Here is a 17,928-nt window from a genome sequence, read left to right on the forward strand (position 1 = left end):
GGTTCCGTGTTTGTTACCTATTTGCTTAAAACCACTTGCGTTTCTTTTGCGTGTGAGTATATATGTAACACATATTGGAGGTTCAACTTGAAGGTACCCATAATCTTCAGTAGTCCAATGATAGATGTTTTAATTTCATTGCAACCTGCTGTGCACTGTTTGGACCCGCCAAGTCTTGGAAATCGAATATGCAATTTCCCATTTGTAGGGATAACGGTTTGTAGAAAGTTTTAAAATGCTTAACGAATTTATTTCTGTACTAATTTCTCTGTCAAGTCATGAGCGTTTCCCTGCTGTAGATGTCAGGCTCCCGAAAGTTTTGTTTGTTGTTTAACGCCGCACTCGCCAATATTCCCGGAAAATGACGGTCTGTAAATAATCGAGTCTGGAACAGACAACCCAGTGATTGATATCATGAGCATCGATCCACGCCAATGGGATATGACATTCATCAACCAAGCCAGTGAGCTTGACCACCCGATCCCGTTAGTCGCCTCTTAGACAAGCATAGTCGCCTTTTACGGCAAGCATGGGTTGCTGAAGACCTATACTAACCAAGATTTTCTCTGGTCTTGTGGTAGAGCGTCCGCCGTGAGAGCGGAAGGTCCGGGGTTAGATCCCCGGCCGCGTCCTACCAAAAGACGTTAAAATATGGGACTTGTTGTTATCCTGGCTGGCGCTCGGCATTAAGGGGCTAAAACACGGATTTAACGGCTCGGAGTCAGTATTCTGTGTCTGAGTGGGGTGTTCATGTTAAACTGCGGCAAGGTATCTCGGTTGGCTAGCACCATAATTCGGCATAGGTCCGGACTAGTACGCACGCACACACGCACACACGCACACACGCACACACGCACACACGCACACACGCACGTCGCTATATAAGTGCAATAATCCTGGACGCGACGTTAATTAACCCCATTTCACCCCATTACCTATGGTTTGTCCGGTCCAGACTCAGCTATTACAGGCTGTCATATAACTTGAATTTTGTTAAGAGCCGCTACAAACAAGCAAACATGCTTTACCGAGTCCACGTTGCTTGTGGAAATGTTGTGCTATTTTCTTCCGGTAAACTGTTCCTTGTGATCCATATAAAATACAGCCAAACCCTCGAATGGCACACCAGTGTATACAAACACTTGCAACTTTCCACTCAAGGTAGATGAACACAGTACCCAGGCTTCTGTGATAATCTGGACGTACGTGCAGGTCGCGTGACACTGGTTAAAGTGTATTGGTTTGAGTGGTTTAGCTACAGCGGAGTAGCTTTACTATACATGACCGACAGGACAAAGCACCTGTTGGACCAGAGTGAGTTGGGTTCAACACCGCTTTGAATAGTATTTCCGTTACATCACCGGAAGTGATGCAGGTCTCGGACGTTTACCACTATGGTGAAAGCCGCGAGAACAGGTATGGTGCTGACAAAACTAAAAACATAATCTGGGCGATCCTGGAATCGAACCAACGATCATAGGTTTTTGAAAAAATGACAGTTCTATTTAAAAAAATTATTTTTATGATTTAAACATTATTTACGGACTGAACGTCAACGGATATTGATAAATATACATGTGAAATAGACATAACCAGAAGCATTGCTTATATATTTTATTGCACAACCAATATGTGCTTCCGTTGTCGGGGACGCTCCATGTGGTCAAAGGTGATGGTGAAGGTCATCTACTTCCTGGCAGCAACACAGGAGTTGCCACTGACGGTGTAGGCGCCCTCTGCGGCCTGGACGGCACCCCTACAATGTAAAGGTCCATCGTGAGGCAAGAATGAGGAATTATGTTGCTCGTACACTTAGTTGTATTCAATCAATCAATAAATACTTTATTCTGTATCAAGGCCATAGGCCCATATATACTGAACAACAAAACTTCCTGTGACATTGAATAAGATTTAATGCAAAGTTATGTTTTTTACCAAATCTGAAACAATTTCGGTTTGCAACAGTTAAAAGACTCCCGTAAGTGTTAAAATGGTTTAATTTGCCATACTGACTTCAGAAAATGCCTGATGTCTTAAAAAAAACATGAACATGTCAAAATGTCAATTTACAAATCAATAGCGTGTGTGTCCACCTCTGGTTGCGATGCAATCAACACATCTTCGTCTCATGGAATGGACCAGGCGTCGCACAAAGTCCTGTTGGATATCTCTGAATATCTGCTCGAGCATGTTTCGAAGTTCCTGGAGTGTCTGTGGAACATGTGGTTGACGTCGAAGTCGCCGATCCATCTCATCCCACATGTGCACGATTGGTGAGATATCAGGGGAGCGAGCCGGCCAGGGGATGACATTCACGTTGTTTTGTTGAAGAGAATCTTGAACAAGTTGAGCAATATGAGGCCGGGCCTTGTCATGTTGAAAGATAATGCCTTGGCCATGACGACGCAAAAATGGTAGAACAACAGGGCCGATGATCACGTCGCGGTAGCGCTCTCCATTGGGATTTCCCTCTACCACTTTCAAACGGGTCCTCTGTCTTGCTGTAATCCCACCCTATACCATAACGCTGCCGCCCCCGAACCGATCTTCTTCCATGACACAATGATTGACGTAACGTTCACTTCGACGTCGTTACACTCGAATCCGTCAATCGCTGTGGCTGAGGTGAAAACGAGACTCGTCAGTGAATATAACTTGTCCCCATTGCATGGCCGTCCAGCGTAGACGCCGTCTGCACCACTGTAGACGTGCTTGACGGTGGTTTCCTGTCAAAATGGGACGTCTGGCAGGTCTTCTGGCGACAAATCCTGCACATCTGAGGCGACGACGTACGGTTAAAGATATTCGTCGAAGGCCAGGGATGTTTATTGCAGTCACTGTTGCTGGCTGGAATCGATTTCGTAGGTGTGTTGTTCGAATCCAGTTGTCTTGTCGATTATTGGTTACGCGTGGCCTGCCACTCTGAGGATGGTCTCTGGCTGCATTCGTCGTCTGTTGCCAACGTTGCCATAAACACCAAATGGCGTTTCTGTGGACGTTAAATTGTCTTGCAACATCACTTTGACTCGATCCTGCTTCAAGCATACCAGGCGCTCTTTTAGGCGTATTAGGCGCTCATTTTCGGACAGGCGTGGCATTTCGTAATGTTGAATAATTTCTGCTCACGTGTATTGTCATGCTCAGGACATTTTGCAACATTTATACATATTCATTGTCCAAACTACCCTTTGAAACCGAAGGATTGAAACAGCAAACGTGCAGGCTCGCTCGTCTGTGTTTTTGTCCGTTCGCCTCGGTTCCACAAATTTCATGTCTTCAGGTTTCATTTCTAACTAGCATTTTTCAAACTGAGTTTTCCCGTGTTTAGGGAACTAATGTTTGAATCTGGCGGTAACTGACCATGCCTTCTCCCGGACATATTTCTTCCGGTTCGTTACAGTCTGACTGTTGCAGTTCTTCTCGCCTCTTGCCTAAATTGACAGGTCCTATGAACATTGTTTTGATCCTCATCTCCGTTGATTGGCTACTGACTGTGTAGGCGTGTGAAGTTATGTGCATAAATTAAACGTCACGCCACAGTATGTATTCATACACCTGGAATGTTTATCACTCTCGTCATTTATGTCTATTTCGATATGTACAACTGTATTGGTTAAACTATTGTAGATAAAACATGTTCTACGTTGTAGAATTGAATTATAAGTATTGACTATATATTTTTTTCAGTTCATTGAGGTATGAATCGAAAAACCGATGTGGAAACTTTTGTAAGAATCCGATACGCGGATTCATACAGTTTGCACATCGGTTTTTCGATTCATGCCTCAATGAACCGAAAAAATACACAGTCTATCCTTAAATAATGTATTAGTATGGTTGTGAAAATATAAATAATTTCAACATTTAACAAAACCTTTTACCTTTCAAACGCATGATAAATAAACAGGCACAGTGATTTGATTTGTTCTGTATCGCTTGTCAAAAATATATGCATATTCACATTAGTGATACATGTATTTGGTAGATATGTAATTCTAATAGCATCAAAAGTAACACATACAAGTAAAACATGATATTCATCCTTTATACCTTGATTACATAAGACCGCCACCGTGGTCTAGTGGTAGAGCGCCCGCCGTGAGAGCGGAAGGTCCGGGGTTCGATCCCCGGCCGCGGCATACCAAAAGACGTTAAAAGATGGTACTTGTTGTTACCCTGTCTGGCGCTTGGCATTAAGGGGCTAAAACAAGGACTGGTCGGCTCGGAGTCAGTATACTGTGTCTGAGTGGGGTATTCATGTTAAACTGCGGTATGGTATCTCAGTGTGCTAGCACTATAAATCGGCATCAGTCCGGACTAGTACAAGCAGCCGCACACACACTCGCACGTACACGTCGCTATATAAGTGCAATAATCTTGGACGCGACAATAAACCCAATTTCACCTCACCTCACCTTGATTACATAAAGGACAGTTTCTCATGCATATGTCGAGTTTTTTTCATCTACCCTCATCATTTCGCAACCGTAATAGTCTGCCTCTAAACTTCGCAAACATATTTCGAAGCTTTAATTAGCTATGGCATAAAGGTACTTTAAATTTTCTCGTTCTAACAAACGTTTAAAGTTTTTCACAAAGGTTATATCTTGAATTGTTATTTATAGCAGATATCCAATTTTGATGAAACATAGTAATAGCACAATCCTTCAACATACTTATTTAACTTTTTTTTTTATCTCGAACTGTTTGTGACGGCCAAACAATACCAAAACGACGAGGAAATAGTAGATATGTAAGATTTGAAGCCCAATTTTTATACCTTACATTATCTAAATAACGTGACATGTACGCTTTTTGGGGAAGCGGTATTCATGCATTGATACTATTTAACACCAGTATCCAACAATGCGAACGAGTGAGTTGACATGCATTTGATATCGGTCCCATTCACCATAAACTATAGCATTAGGTGGTTGTGGTCCTATTTGTAAGAGGTTTTTACAAGCCAGGAAGTGTATTTTCTCTATACTCTCAAATCTAGTGCTCCCCCAAATTAAAGATGAGTACAAAATAATCGGACTATTCTGACGATCAGACATATTAAAGAACACTTTGGAGGCAGTAATAGATATTTTTCTAGTTGTAGTAGGTAACTCAAATAAGCCTTTTGGCACGTCAGCACATTTACTTAAACTAAACTTACAGTGAAGACTAACCCCAATAATCTATAAGGATTAGCAACCTCATAAAACTTGTACCCTATAGTACCACACTTCTTTAGCTGATACATTTCCTCCTCTTCTAAACACAACATTAGATTTGTGCAAGTTAACAGTCATTCCCCACTTATCTGGAGTATCTGGAAATGAATCTAGAATATATATCTGACGTTGTAAACTGCATATAGTATCAGAAACCATAATTACATCATCAGCAAATAACAACATGAACACTTCTACTATATCTTGAAAGAGTTGAATCCCATGAATTCCATGTACCATAACATCTACAGCTAATTCATTTATAACAAGAGAATAACATAGGGCTCAGCATACATCCTTGTCTCAAACCAAATTGACAAACGTAATCTGTATTACATCTAACACATGCCTTAAATCATCGGTATATACGATGTAATGCCCTCAGCATTACCATTTAAGCCATAGGAAAATGATAATTTCCATAGCTTTGCTCCACTGACATGACCAAAAGCCTTTTTAAAATCAATTAAAACTACCTACAATTTCATCTTTTTTCAAAGACATTTTTCAATAACTGCACACAAGGTAAAAATATGATCCATAGTCGAATAACCTCTGATTTTCAGAAACTGAACTCATAACACCTGCCCATTTTTGTGATTTAGTACACATGTAAAATACCGTCCTGGCGAACCTAGTAAAGACATTCCTCTGTAATTATCGGGATTCTTTATGTCGCCCTTTTTATGCAACAGGATAATAATTGCCTGAGATTATGTAGGATGCATGTATTGATAATAAAAGCAGAAACAAATATTTATCGTTACATTAACATCACTCTATGCGATACGATCTGCAGGCACGACAAAAGTCCCCAAACATGTTGCCTTGCTTAGTGGATATCCTGCCCTAGCCTATGATGGAGGTTATATTGTATGTATTTTGCTATGACTGACGTTACAACTCTTTAATTTAACATTGACAAACAAATTGCGAAAACATCTGTCGACACGGGCGAGTAATCACTATATATTAATCTTAACCAGTTATATCCGTGAGTATTCTACTTTGATTTGATTCTCTTAAGGCTAGGGAGGAGTTATGTGAAGCATATTTGTCAGAATATTTCATGGTTATACTTACTCAACGCAGTTCAACTGGCATGCGTTGTCGTAGTAGGTGCCGGCGGAGTCACAGACGGGGTCAAGGATGAGGGTACAAATGCAGTTACAGTTGACAGTGCTGGCTGTGAGGAAATATGAAGGGTAGAATAATATTGCTATCCTGATACAGGTCCCTTAGTAAACACTAGTTTTTTTCAATGAATATTTTCCACACTTAAAGCCATGGCTGACACTTTAAATGGACATTTAGTCAAGAGGAATTTTGATTACAAGGGCGCGTGTGGCCCATTTGGGTAATTCGGCGAATTAGCTGTGCAGAGTTGCGTCCCTTGGGCACACCAGGAACCTATGGCCGGGTTCAGATCCCGGTTCGCCCCGAATATGTTTCTAGGTTTGTCAGCACCATACCCGTGCTCGTGTCTGAGACTTGCATCACTTCGGGATTTCCTCCCTAATCAAGCTGACACACTGTGATATAACTGGAATACTGTTAAAAGTAGCGTTAACTCCAACCCAGTTACTCCTTCACTCATTACTGAATGTAAAACGATGGCTATGTAGCTTCAATAGGACGCGGTCGAGTCCTTCTGAAACTAACAAGCACGGGTGGGATGCCGACAAACCAAGGATCGATATCAGAACAAATGTGGGAATCAAAACAAGTTTGAGAAGATTCTGACTCTACTAACATATCGACTGACAATTTGGCCAAATGTGACCCACTTGAAAAACGGATTGTGGATATACATTGGAATAGAAGTTAAAAAACAGAACTTAAACTCACCACACAGCACCACAGCAAGAACAGCAAGAATAACGGCAGCCTTCATCTTGATGCTTTAGTTGGAACTTCTCTTCCGAACAGGATCAAAGTATGAATGAATCGAATGAATCTCCGTATTTATATACTACACAAGCCCCTGTAAAATAATTCAAGTGATAAATGTCTCCTTACCCGATTTGTAAGTTATGATTTTAAGCTCTTTTAAAACTTTATGTGCAATGCACCAGGCTGTGTGAGTAGTTGATGTGCCATTACCCGGGTATACGGGACTTTACGAGCTGAATGGTCTTACACAAAGCGAGACCGAAGGTTGAAGCGTGTATTAAAATGTTCAGTTAAACTGAGGAACAAACGAATCTATACCTCTCAGTTGTTTTTACCATATGTTTGATTTTTAATTGAAAATATCGCAAGTTAGCGATATTATATCCCCAAAATGAACTGTACTTGCGCTCAGTCAACACTCAAGGAATACTTCTACATTGTTTTATTTTTAAAATATCATTTTTTAAAAACTTTTAAATATTAAATTACTTTTTTCGCATAATATGCAACTGCCGATTGGACACTTAGACATCTTATCTTTGAAACAAAATGCACTGACTTTTATAAGCACAAGTTTACAACATTTCAAGGACTGGTAGATAGTTAAATATAAATAGACTTAATCAAATTTAACAACAGTTCTTTCAACTTTCAATTACATAAAAAAGAAACTCGGTGTACCTTGTTTATATTCATTTTCACGAACTGGGCATGTTTCATGATATAAATCAGTTTTTAACATTTTCCCTCAAATTTTACGTCCTGTTCACAAGTAAAGAGACTCTACGTGGGTAGCCAATATGGAGTGGGCCCTCTAAAGAACATTAAGCAAGCTTTCAAGAATTTAGTTCTTCACAGCACGCCACAGTCGTAAACCAAAAGCGTCAAATATCAAGCTCTATGGTGTCCATGAACTTTATGATATGCTTATAGTCGATCTCTACCGTGTTTTCTGCCTTCAATCTATATTGCTACACATACATATGTGACTAACGTAGTGTACATGGTAACCTTTTATTGTACCTATAATCATTTCAAATGCCTACCAACAGTGACTAAAGAAGTACTTTTCTGTAAATATTGACATCCGTATGATCAAATCAAATCAGCTGCTCCTGTGAGAGGTGGTTCTTGTAATGTAAAACTTCTTATTGACCAATCACAATCCCGTACTTTTAAATTTCCAATACAATCTGCGCATTCGATTCCAAATTCAAGTGAGCGCAGTTAAATCTACAGGAAACTAAGTTCTAGGTGGAAAACACATTGCGTTTATATGCTAAATGAACCACCTGTGTTGTATATATAAATTACAACTGACAGATGCGATAGTACAGGCACCAGTGTACACGAATAGGAATGGTGCATGCCTATCTCTCTGTGTTCTAGGTTTAAAGTTGTTAGTTCTATACTCTGTCTTGCTGCCCTGGTGCAGTGAGCTCACCATTATGCTTGTTTTGACTTACGTGAGTTTGGTGAAGCCACTTTTTTGTTGTGATTATGTGATTATAATATAATCTTAGTGATTATAAACCATCTTAATGTCCCCTTGAATTGGTCTTGATATGCTGTTTGGAAAATAGTCATGGCGTTGAAGATACCTTGGAGTCGTAATGACTATATTGTGAAGATGTTAGAACATTAATGACATTTTGACTTTGGTGGCGTCATTCTTCGGTGAGACTACAAAAATTATAATAATTAATTATTAACTTCAATCAATATCTTTCAGAATAGTTTGGATGTTCTTTCCATGTGAAGCAAGAGGTGGATGAAGCCATTTTTAGTGTTGTGATTATGCCATCGGGGCAATGACACATTAAATCATTATCCAGTTCGGTCCATTGTGTTTCTGAACAATTTCGATTTTTTTTTCTCCACATTCTGCTAACAAGACGTGTTTAATCGTAACAGACGTCACAGTATTCCAGCATGACGTCAGCACATTGCAGAGTGACGTGATGTCAGCCTCACAACTGTGAAAGAGTAAACAAGAAGAGAGTGCTGCAGAAAATTACTGATAACTTTTGTATTTTACAATGTGGATAAACATTATGTGTTTTCAGATTTTCGGATGTTATTGAATAGTCGATGCCCTGAAATGTTAACATTTGAAAAATTTGAAACCGTGCATCGAACACTCAATAACACCTGCAAATCTGAAAACAAATCTCCAAATTGACCTAATGTGGATGCCATGGCAGAACATTTCGTTCGAATAATAAATATATTTTTAACGTTCACATGAGATTATTTTTATGTGGATATGAAGTTGGTACAACGTGGCACCAAAAAAATCAACTACTTCTAGCAGCCTCGTGTTTGAAGATAAACAAAATTTAAGTTCGTGTTTTATGGTTAATTGACTTGTAAAACGACTGAGGAGCTATATAATACTTGGACTAGTATTTTATAGGGTCTGTGTAGTGTATAAATACAGTAATTTGAATCCATTCGATACTTTGATTCTTTTCGGAAGAGAAGCTCCAACAATAGTATCAAGATGAAGGCTGCTGTTATTCTTGCTGTTCTTGCTGTGGTGCTGTGCGGTGAGTTTAGGTTATGTTTTATAAGTTCTATTCGTTATTTTCCAAAGTACATCCACAATTCGTTGTGCATATTGCAAGGGGTCACTGTTGGCCCAATTATCTGAGATGGAGCAAGTCGATGTGCTAACAGGGCCAGAATCCTCTTAAAGTTGTTTTGAATCCCAGATTCGTTCTGATTTCGATCCTTGGTTTGTCAGTATCCCACAGGTGCTTGTTGGCTTCAGAAGGAATCGACCGCGTCGTAATGAAGCTGCATTGCTATCGTGTTACATTTAATATAAAAAAGTCGTTTGGACAAAATGTAAAGTGTTGATGAAGGTATACTGTGTGGAAAGTATTCATTGCAAAAACCAACAGCTTCCTCATGGACCTGTATCAGGATAGCAATATCATTCTACCCTTCATCACTCTTCACAGCCAGCACTGTCAACTGTGACTGCCTTTGTCCCCGCATCCTTGACCCCGTCTGTGACACCGCCGGCAACTACTACGACAACGCGTGCCAGTTGAACTGCGTTGAGTAAGTATTTCATGGATATTTCATCTCATAACTCTAGCGCTAAGAGTGTCAAGGAAAGTATTGTTCATCCCAGATATAACAGGCTAGAATATAATGATTAGTCGACTGTAACGAAACCACAGTTAATCCCAATGATGATATAATAGGATGGTACTCTTTGCGATTTGCTAAGCCAATGTGAAAGTGTAAAGTGATAACATTAGTCGTTGATAACACCGCCGGCAACTACTACGACAACTCGTGCCAGTTGAACTGCGTTGAGTAAGTATATCCATAAAATATGCTTATAGAGATTCGTACAGCAACGTATGTCAGTTGAACTGTGTTGAGTAAGTATATCTATGATATATTATTTCAGGAACCGTCTCATGTACCCACCAAAGCACTAAGAGTATAAAATCAAAGTCAAGTTAATCCCAAATATAACAGGCTAGAATATAGTGAGTAGTCGACTGTAACGAAGCAGCAATTAATCCCAGTGATGATTAATACGACGGTTCTTTTTGCGATTCGGTTGTCTATGTGAAAATGTAAAAGTGATAACAGTGTCCCTTTTTTGTATATGGTCATTGTATGTATATACAATTTAACGCCCATGATACTGACAGTCACTGAAATCACGCCCCTCCCCCGCTTCAAGAAATAATGAATCTGACCAATATGTCGCCGACATATATGTTTAATTTGACAGCAAAAATATGTATGCAGTAGAAAAGGGCATCAATTCAATGAATACGTTTAAACATGTTTGTGTTATTTTTATCGGGTCTAGAGATCTAATCGCATAGATTGATTTTCATGAAACGAAAAACACCCTTTTCTGCCCTTATCAAGATACATGCATCCTATATAATCTAACTAAATTGAATTGAAGTGAATGCAACAGCAACAACAACATAATTCCTCATTCGTGACTCACGATGAACCATTACGTTGCAGGGGTGCAGCCCAGGCCGCAGAGGGCGCCTACACCATCAGTGGCAGCTCTTGTGTTGCTGCCAGGAAGTAGATGACTTTCACCTTTGACCAGATGGAGCGCCCGTGACAACGGAAGCACGTATTGGTTGGGCAATAAAATGTAGAAGCAATCCAACTGCTCATGTCTCTTTTCCATGTACATTTATTAATATCGTTGACTGTCGACAAGGTTAAACACAAATCAAGTTTATCTTGCACTGTATTCCGATTCGATACGACACGACAGAATGTATTACAGACTTAGGTCAATACATTTGTCTCTGTAGTGTAGGCTGAATTCATCTCACATCTGTTTGCGATTCACATCACATCACGTCACGTCAGGTCACTTTCATCACACTGCATCACATCTGAAAAAACCCATTCATTTCCCCTTCAAGAAATAATTAAACTGACAATAAGTCCGTACATATATCTTCAGGAAAAGCAAGGATTAAGGTAACATGTTCTTTTCGTTGTGTCTCCAGATCTAATCGCACAGACATGAGCCTGGTCATGTTTAATTTTTTTACATCTTTTCTGCTGACGACTGTCGACAAAGATATAGCTGTATGCACATGTGTATTGTCAAGTGTCTCACCATCCGGCACGATAGCAAGTATTCTTTTCTGAGTACTGGTCACAGAGTGAGGTGAACACTTTTGTCTGTTGGGATATATAGCTCACGTGTGTTTGTGATTATGTAAACAATTTGAAAGTGGGAGAAAACTATATCTTACGGAAGCCTTTAGGGCCATTTATTTATTCATTTTTTCAACGTCTGTATCTTGAAATTTCAAGATTACTTTGTATATATCGTGACATTTCAACTTAGTATCTTGAAAATATCATCAAAGCATCTTGAAATTTGAACTAAGTATAAATGTCAACTTATTTTCTTGAAAAAAAAACCCACCTGAAACAAAAGCCCTAAACCGCTTCCGTCATATCGTACTGATGATAAAGCCACTGATAAGACAAAAGACTCCCAGCCACACAGGAAACCTCACCATATCCTCGCTTCTGTGTATAAGACGTAAAAATGACAAAATGTTCCTCGGACATATCATCTGTCAAACGGATGAGGGTCAGTCTTTTTTATGACGGATACAGCAAGATGTATGTTTTATGATCTCACGTTGAGAAATCATTGTGTTTTGGAATGTCGTCAAATAAAATCATCTGTGGTTCATATGACGTCACGTTGGAGGTGAGGTGAGGTGAGGTGAGGTGAGGTGGGGTGAGGTAGGACGGCGTGGGTTGAGCTGAGGTCATGTGTGGTTAAACGTCGCGTGTACCTACTTTCATGCACAAGTGTGTGTTTGCTTGTACCAGTTCATGCTTATGTCGGTTTTATGGTGCTAGCACACTGAAATGCTACTGGAAACACGAATACTCTACTCTGACACATAATGCTGACTCCGAACCGGCTCCTTGTTTTATCCATTTAATGACAAGCTCAAGGCAGGGTCACAACAAGTATCATGATGAAGGAGTAATCATATACTCCGAAACGTTGTGTTCCTCATAATAAAGAAGTTGACATCCATATATTCTCTTCCCTAACAAGTATCATACTTAAACAGACATTTTTATCGGTTGATATTTCACTTTCATTTCTTAAGTCGCATGATATAGACGATACATAAAAACTATCTCACAGAGAATACTATGTTTCAACAATATGGCAAATGAACGTATAACAGCAGAGTTGTTGGATTTGATAAGACTGATCATTAACAACTTTTTAAAGCAATCTTCGGAATTATATTTTCTCTAAGATGTTCATACTTATCACATACTAATATAACATGAAATTCATCCCCAATCTCTCCAAATTGGCAGTTTTTACAGGTACTTTCAACTTCTCTTGTATCACATAAAATCTAAAAATTACATTGAAATTTTGTAACGACATAATTTGGACATAAAGCCCAAACAAACGATTTTTCATCTGACATACTTTTTGCTTCTCTGGTTCTATAGCAGACTTGATATCATTGTAATGGCTGAGTAAATGTGAAGAAGATATACTATCATGCCCGTTTTAACTGTACATGTCATGTAACCTTTGTTTAAAAGAGCATAAGAATACATTTATGCCCCCTACAGTTTGGGAAATCCACACAAATTACTAAACACATGAAAATAATAAATATCCGACATTGAACACTCAATTTGTCTTACCATTGTCATCAAGGACTTTCAGTAGTTTATAACATTGATAAGGATATCTTGGCTCAGTAATTTTAACCAATATTTTGTCTTTTTCCGACCATTATAAAACGTTTGAAGTAAGAAGGAAGAAGAATGTCCTTTTTCAATTGCTTCCTGAAGTGTGGCAACCCATTGGTATTTGGTGCAGGTTTCCCGTCACGTATAGCACATGCTGTAGAAAAGGATACATGTATATTTTGCTTGATAAAATATAGACATGTTTAATTGCTTTTGATGCTTTTGATGCAAATTGTGTGCAACTGCCCATGATAGTTTAGATGATAGCGTCAAGCCTAAATGTTTATAGTGAGTGAGTTGATGTTAAAAGTCACATCGGTAATATTTCAGCCATATCGTGACCTAAATGTTTATTATAAGTAACATCTTTATGGGGATATTGCTGTATATCGATTTTTCATTTTTGGGAATGATGCCTCCATTTCTAAAAAAAACCCTTTCATTTGACAAAGTTGCTTCCAATCCGCATTTGTTGCAAAAAGAATATAATACATCCAATTGTTTCTGTGGACCATTAACATAGTATGAAAACATTATAACGTAATCAACAAGTAGAAGTAACAAAAAATCTTTAACATCTTGTGTAATGAACACACCATAATATCATTCATTATCTATTCCTCTGACGAGCTCATTAATGAAGACAATAAACAATGTTGGACTTAATATACATCCAGGGCTTACCCCACTTGATGTTAAGAAGAATTGTGTTTTTACCAGATTGTGTTTTAATACAAGCATTTACGGATGAATACATACTTTTCAGAACTAGAAACTATTTCCCATGGCATCCTTTGGTACAAAGTAAATACAGTACACATAAGTCTACATAAATCGTGACAATCACAGGAATGAGAATTTACAAACTGCGTTCCATAGCAATCACAGGGTTTGACTTCCAGGTTATTAAATGCGGGGTTAGTAGATTTTTAAATTAAGTGAGCCAGACATCTAGTCACAAGGAGTAACTAATGTATTACCTTGTATCACCCTTTTTAATGTGATCCTGAAACGTTTACAGGCTCCATGCTTAGTTGCCACCTTTATATCATCACACAGTTTAGAATCGTATGCCTTCGTCGTTTATTTACTTCTCTTCTTGTACTCAGATTTCGCATTGAGATAAAGGTATAAATTAACATCACATTTCCATTTTCTGAACATGATTTGAGAATAGTACAGTCAAACAAGGGCGGTTGTTGCTAACATGATTTGTAGCTATAGTAACTAATGCTCCTACATATATACCACAGTGAATTAAAATATCTCAGACACTCTGAATTGTTCATTTCCTTTAAATCTTTTCTTACAGCCTCCAATATTTCAGATGTATCCTTAAAGAAAGTAAATTTGACAATCACATGTCTGTTCCCACTCAATGAATTCTGTCTATGTGTACGCTGTGCAGGGTGAGCTATGTAACGAATACATAAAATCCCACACCCTGTTATCTCTTTCACTCCATGGCTACCCATTTCTTTCTGATAGCCCATGGAAAATCAAGTAGCAACGCCGGAACTGAGCCTCCTCGGTTTTTTATATCCACGTCTGATAAGTGTTTTCTCAACCTGACATTTTCACCCTCTAGTCTATTCAGTCTCTAATTTCATTCTTCACGAAACTGATTGAACTTCGTATTGAGGGATGTCATATGTGATTGAATACAGGCAAGAGTTTTAGCGAGGTAACTGAGATTTGTCTCATTGTCCAGAGTTACACATAGGTCTGAAACATTCTGAAAAGATAACATAGTTTGAACCCTTGTACCCTGAGGCATTATTTCAGCCATAAAGTGACTAACCTTGTACCCTGAGCTGCGGGTGTTATATTAGGGCCCTGAGGCAAGTAACAATGATAACTACAAGAAAAGAAGACGAAATGATAACGGCATCCTACATGATAGCTGTATACCGAGGTATATGCATCGTGGCCGTCCGCCCCGAAGGACAAAACAACCGACTCTACCTCTCCAAACTGTGATAGCAATGTTTATATCAGTAAATCCGAATGTGGGTATACTTAACAGCTTAGTTGTCCATGAACTATGTATGAAACCTTTTCCCCAGATCAGAATCACAACACCCACAGTGAACTTAATGACGTAACCATATTTTAACGTTTTTGATATGACGTGGGCAGGGGATGGAACCATCAGCCATTCTCTCTCTCTCCGAACAGACGCCCTATCCTCTACACAACAGAGACGGTTGACTCTGTATTTGATGGAAATATGTACATCAATACAAAGTCAACATTGCATTAACGTGGGCCAACCTTCCGAACAATTTATGCTCTGAGTTCATCGTGTTGGATGAGCGGACTAAATGAGGATGGGATGGAAACAATGGTGGCAGAGAATGGCCAGTGATCAATCAACTCTGTGGTCTATCCTTCCTTTGTCGTATCCTGTCTCGGTTAATTGGTGAATAATCAACCCTTGAAATGTCTACATAATTTGACTTTCACTTACTGGAGGCTTTACCCCAAAATATCATAATGGGCTTTGACATCTCCCTGTGTGGTGGGGACACTTTTGCCTTGTAACTAATGCCATCATTACGACTGTAAAAGGCAATTTAGTCCAATCACACTTTCAAACTTCGGTTGAAGATTAACTTGATTTGTATTTTACGATTACACCAGAAAGCGGTATTAATAAATGTTCATAAAAAACAGACATGACCAGATGGATTGCTTCTATGTTTTATTGCACAACATATATGTGCTTCTATAGTCGGAGACGCTCCATTTGGTCAAAGGTGAAGGTGAAAGTAATCTACTTCCTGGCAGCAACACAAGAGTTGGCACTGAAGGTGTAGGCGCCTTCTGCGGCCTGGACGGCACCCCTGCAATATGAAGGTCCATCGTGAGGCAAGAATGAGAACTTGTATCTGGCACATTCCCTTCAGTATATCAAAGGATGTATGTATTAATAATAAGGGATAGTTTCAGTTTGAAAAAAAATATCTTTCATTTATATCAATCTCTGCTATTAGAAATACAGACACCACAAAATTCCACAACATGTTTCTTTGCTCATTGGATTTTCTGCCCTTGTCTACGATGGAGGTTACGTTGTATGTATTAACCACGACAATATACACTGGTGCTATGACTGATTTGATCACTTTACATTTGACTTTCAAATCACAAAAGAACCGTGGTATTTAATCATCATATGGATTAACTGCAGTTTCGATACCGGCGATGATTAACAACTATATTCTAATCTGGGATGAACTCTACTTTGATTTAATACCCCTTGTCCTAGAATGGAGGTATTAGACGAATCTCTGTAAGAATATTTTAAGATATACTTACTCAACGCAGTTCAGTTGGCACGAGTTGTCGTAGTAGTTGCCGGCAGTGTCACAGACGGGGTCAAGGATGCGGGGACAAAGGCAGTCACAGTTGACAGTGCTGGCTGTAAAGAGGGATGAAGGGTAGAATGATATGTCTATCCTGATACAGGTCCCTCAGCAAGCACAAGGCTGTTGCAATGAATATTTTTCACACAATATACCTTAACCGACATTTTAAATGGACGACTTTTGATTACTAAATGTAAAACGATATCTGTGTGTCGTGGTCCATCCGCTTTGCAGAGTTGCGTACCTTGGGTACACAAGAAACTTATGATAGTGGGTTCAAATCCCGGTTCGCCCCGTTTTTGTTTCTAGGTTTGTTGGCACCATACGTATGTTCGTGAGTTTCACCGAAGTGGTAAACATTTGAGTCGTGCATCACTTCGGGCTTTCCTCCAGAATTAAGCTGACACACCATCATACGATTGGAATACCGCAAAAGGCGTCGTTAAACCCAGCTCACTTCCTCACTGGGATTACTAAATGTAAAACGATAGCTATGTAGCTTCATTCTGACAAGGCCGACTCCTTCTAAAACCAAAAGGAAAGTGTGGACATCAGAAAGAATCTGGGATTGAAAACAACTTTGAGAGGATTCTGGCTCTACCAACACATTGACTGAAGATTGGGCCAAATGTGACCCCTTGGAACAGAAAACTTAGAAAACAGAACTTAAACTCACCGCACAGCACAACAGCAAGAACAGCAAGAATAACGGCAGCCTTCATATTGATGCTATAGGTGGAGCTTCTCTTCCGAACAGGATCAAGGTATCGAATAGATTGAAGTCACCGCATTTATACACTGCACAAGCAAATATAAAAGAATACCAATGTCTCCTCAGCCGATTTGTAAGGTATGATTTATACTCTCTTAAAACTTTATGTGTTATGCACGAGGTTAAGGTGAGTAGTTGTAGCCATTACCCGGGTATACCGGACTAGCTGAAATGGCTATCACAAAGCGAGATCGAAGGTGAAGCGTGTTCTGAAATGTTCAGTTAATCTGAGGAGCAAATGAAACAATACCTCTCAGTGGATTTTACCTTATGTATGATTTTCAAGTGAAAATATAGCAAGTTAGAGATAAAATGTCCCCCAAATGGACTATACTGGAGCTTTGTCAGCACTCAAAGAATACTTCTACAAGGTTTTATTATTTTAAATATAGTTATTTCAAAAACTTTT

The 17,928-nt window shown here is 39.2% G+C and overlaps 3 long non-coding RNA genes across 3 annotated transcripts; 1 reads left to right on the top strand and 2 right to left on the bottom strand.

The window, feature by feature from the left end:
• Positions 1–1,600: 1,600 nt before the first annotated feature.
• LOC124112968 lies at positions 1,601–7,157 on the bottom strand. The gene is made up of 3 exons (XR_006857705.2): positions 7,071–7,157; positions 6,306–6,408; positions 1,601–1,756 (listed from the first exon to the last, which is right to left on the bottom strand). It is a non-coding gene; the product is annotated as an uncharacterized LOC124112968 (long non-coding RNA).
• Positions 7,158–9,555: 2,398 nt separating this feature from the next.
• On the top strand, positions 9,556–11,272 carry LOC124112976. The gene is made up of 3 exons (XR_006857706.2): positions 9,556–9,664; positions 10,082–10,184; positions 11,124–11,272. It is a non-coding gene; the product is annotated as an uncharacterized LOC124112976 (long non-coding RNA).
• A 4,795-nt stretch (positions 11,273–16,067) lies between these two features.
• On the bottom strand, positions 16,068–17,538 carry LOC124112987. Its single transcript, XR_006857708.2, has 3 exons — positions 17,424–17,538; positions 16,698–16,800; positions 16,068–16,222 (listed from the first exon to the last, which is right to left on the bottom strand). It is a non-coding gene; the product is annotated as an uncharacterized LOC124112987 (long non-coding RNA).
• Between the last annotated feature and the right edge of the window lie 390 nt (positions 17,539–17,928).

Source organism: Haliotis rufescens, unplaced genomic scaffold (assembly GCF_023055435.1).
Source record: "Haliotis rufescens isolate VD_foot unplaced genomic scaffold, xgHalRufe1.0.p SCAF_5, whole genome shotgun sequence".
Classification (NCBI taxonomy): Eukaryota; Metazoa; Mollusca; class Gastropoda; order Lepetellida; family Haliotidae; genus Haliotis; species Haliotis rufescens.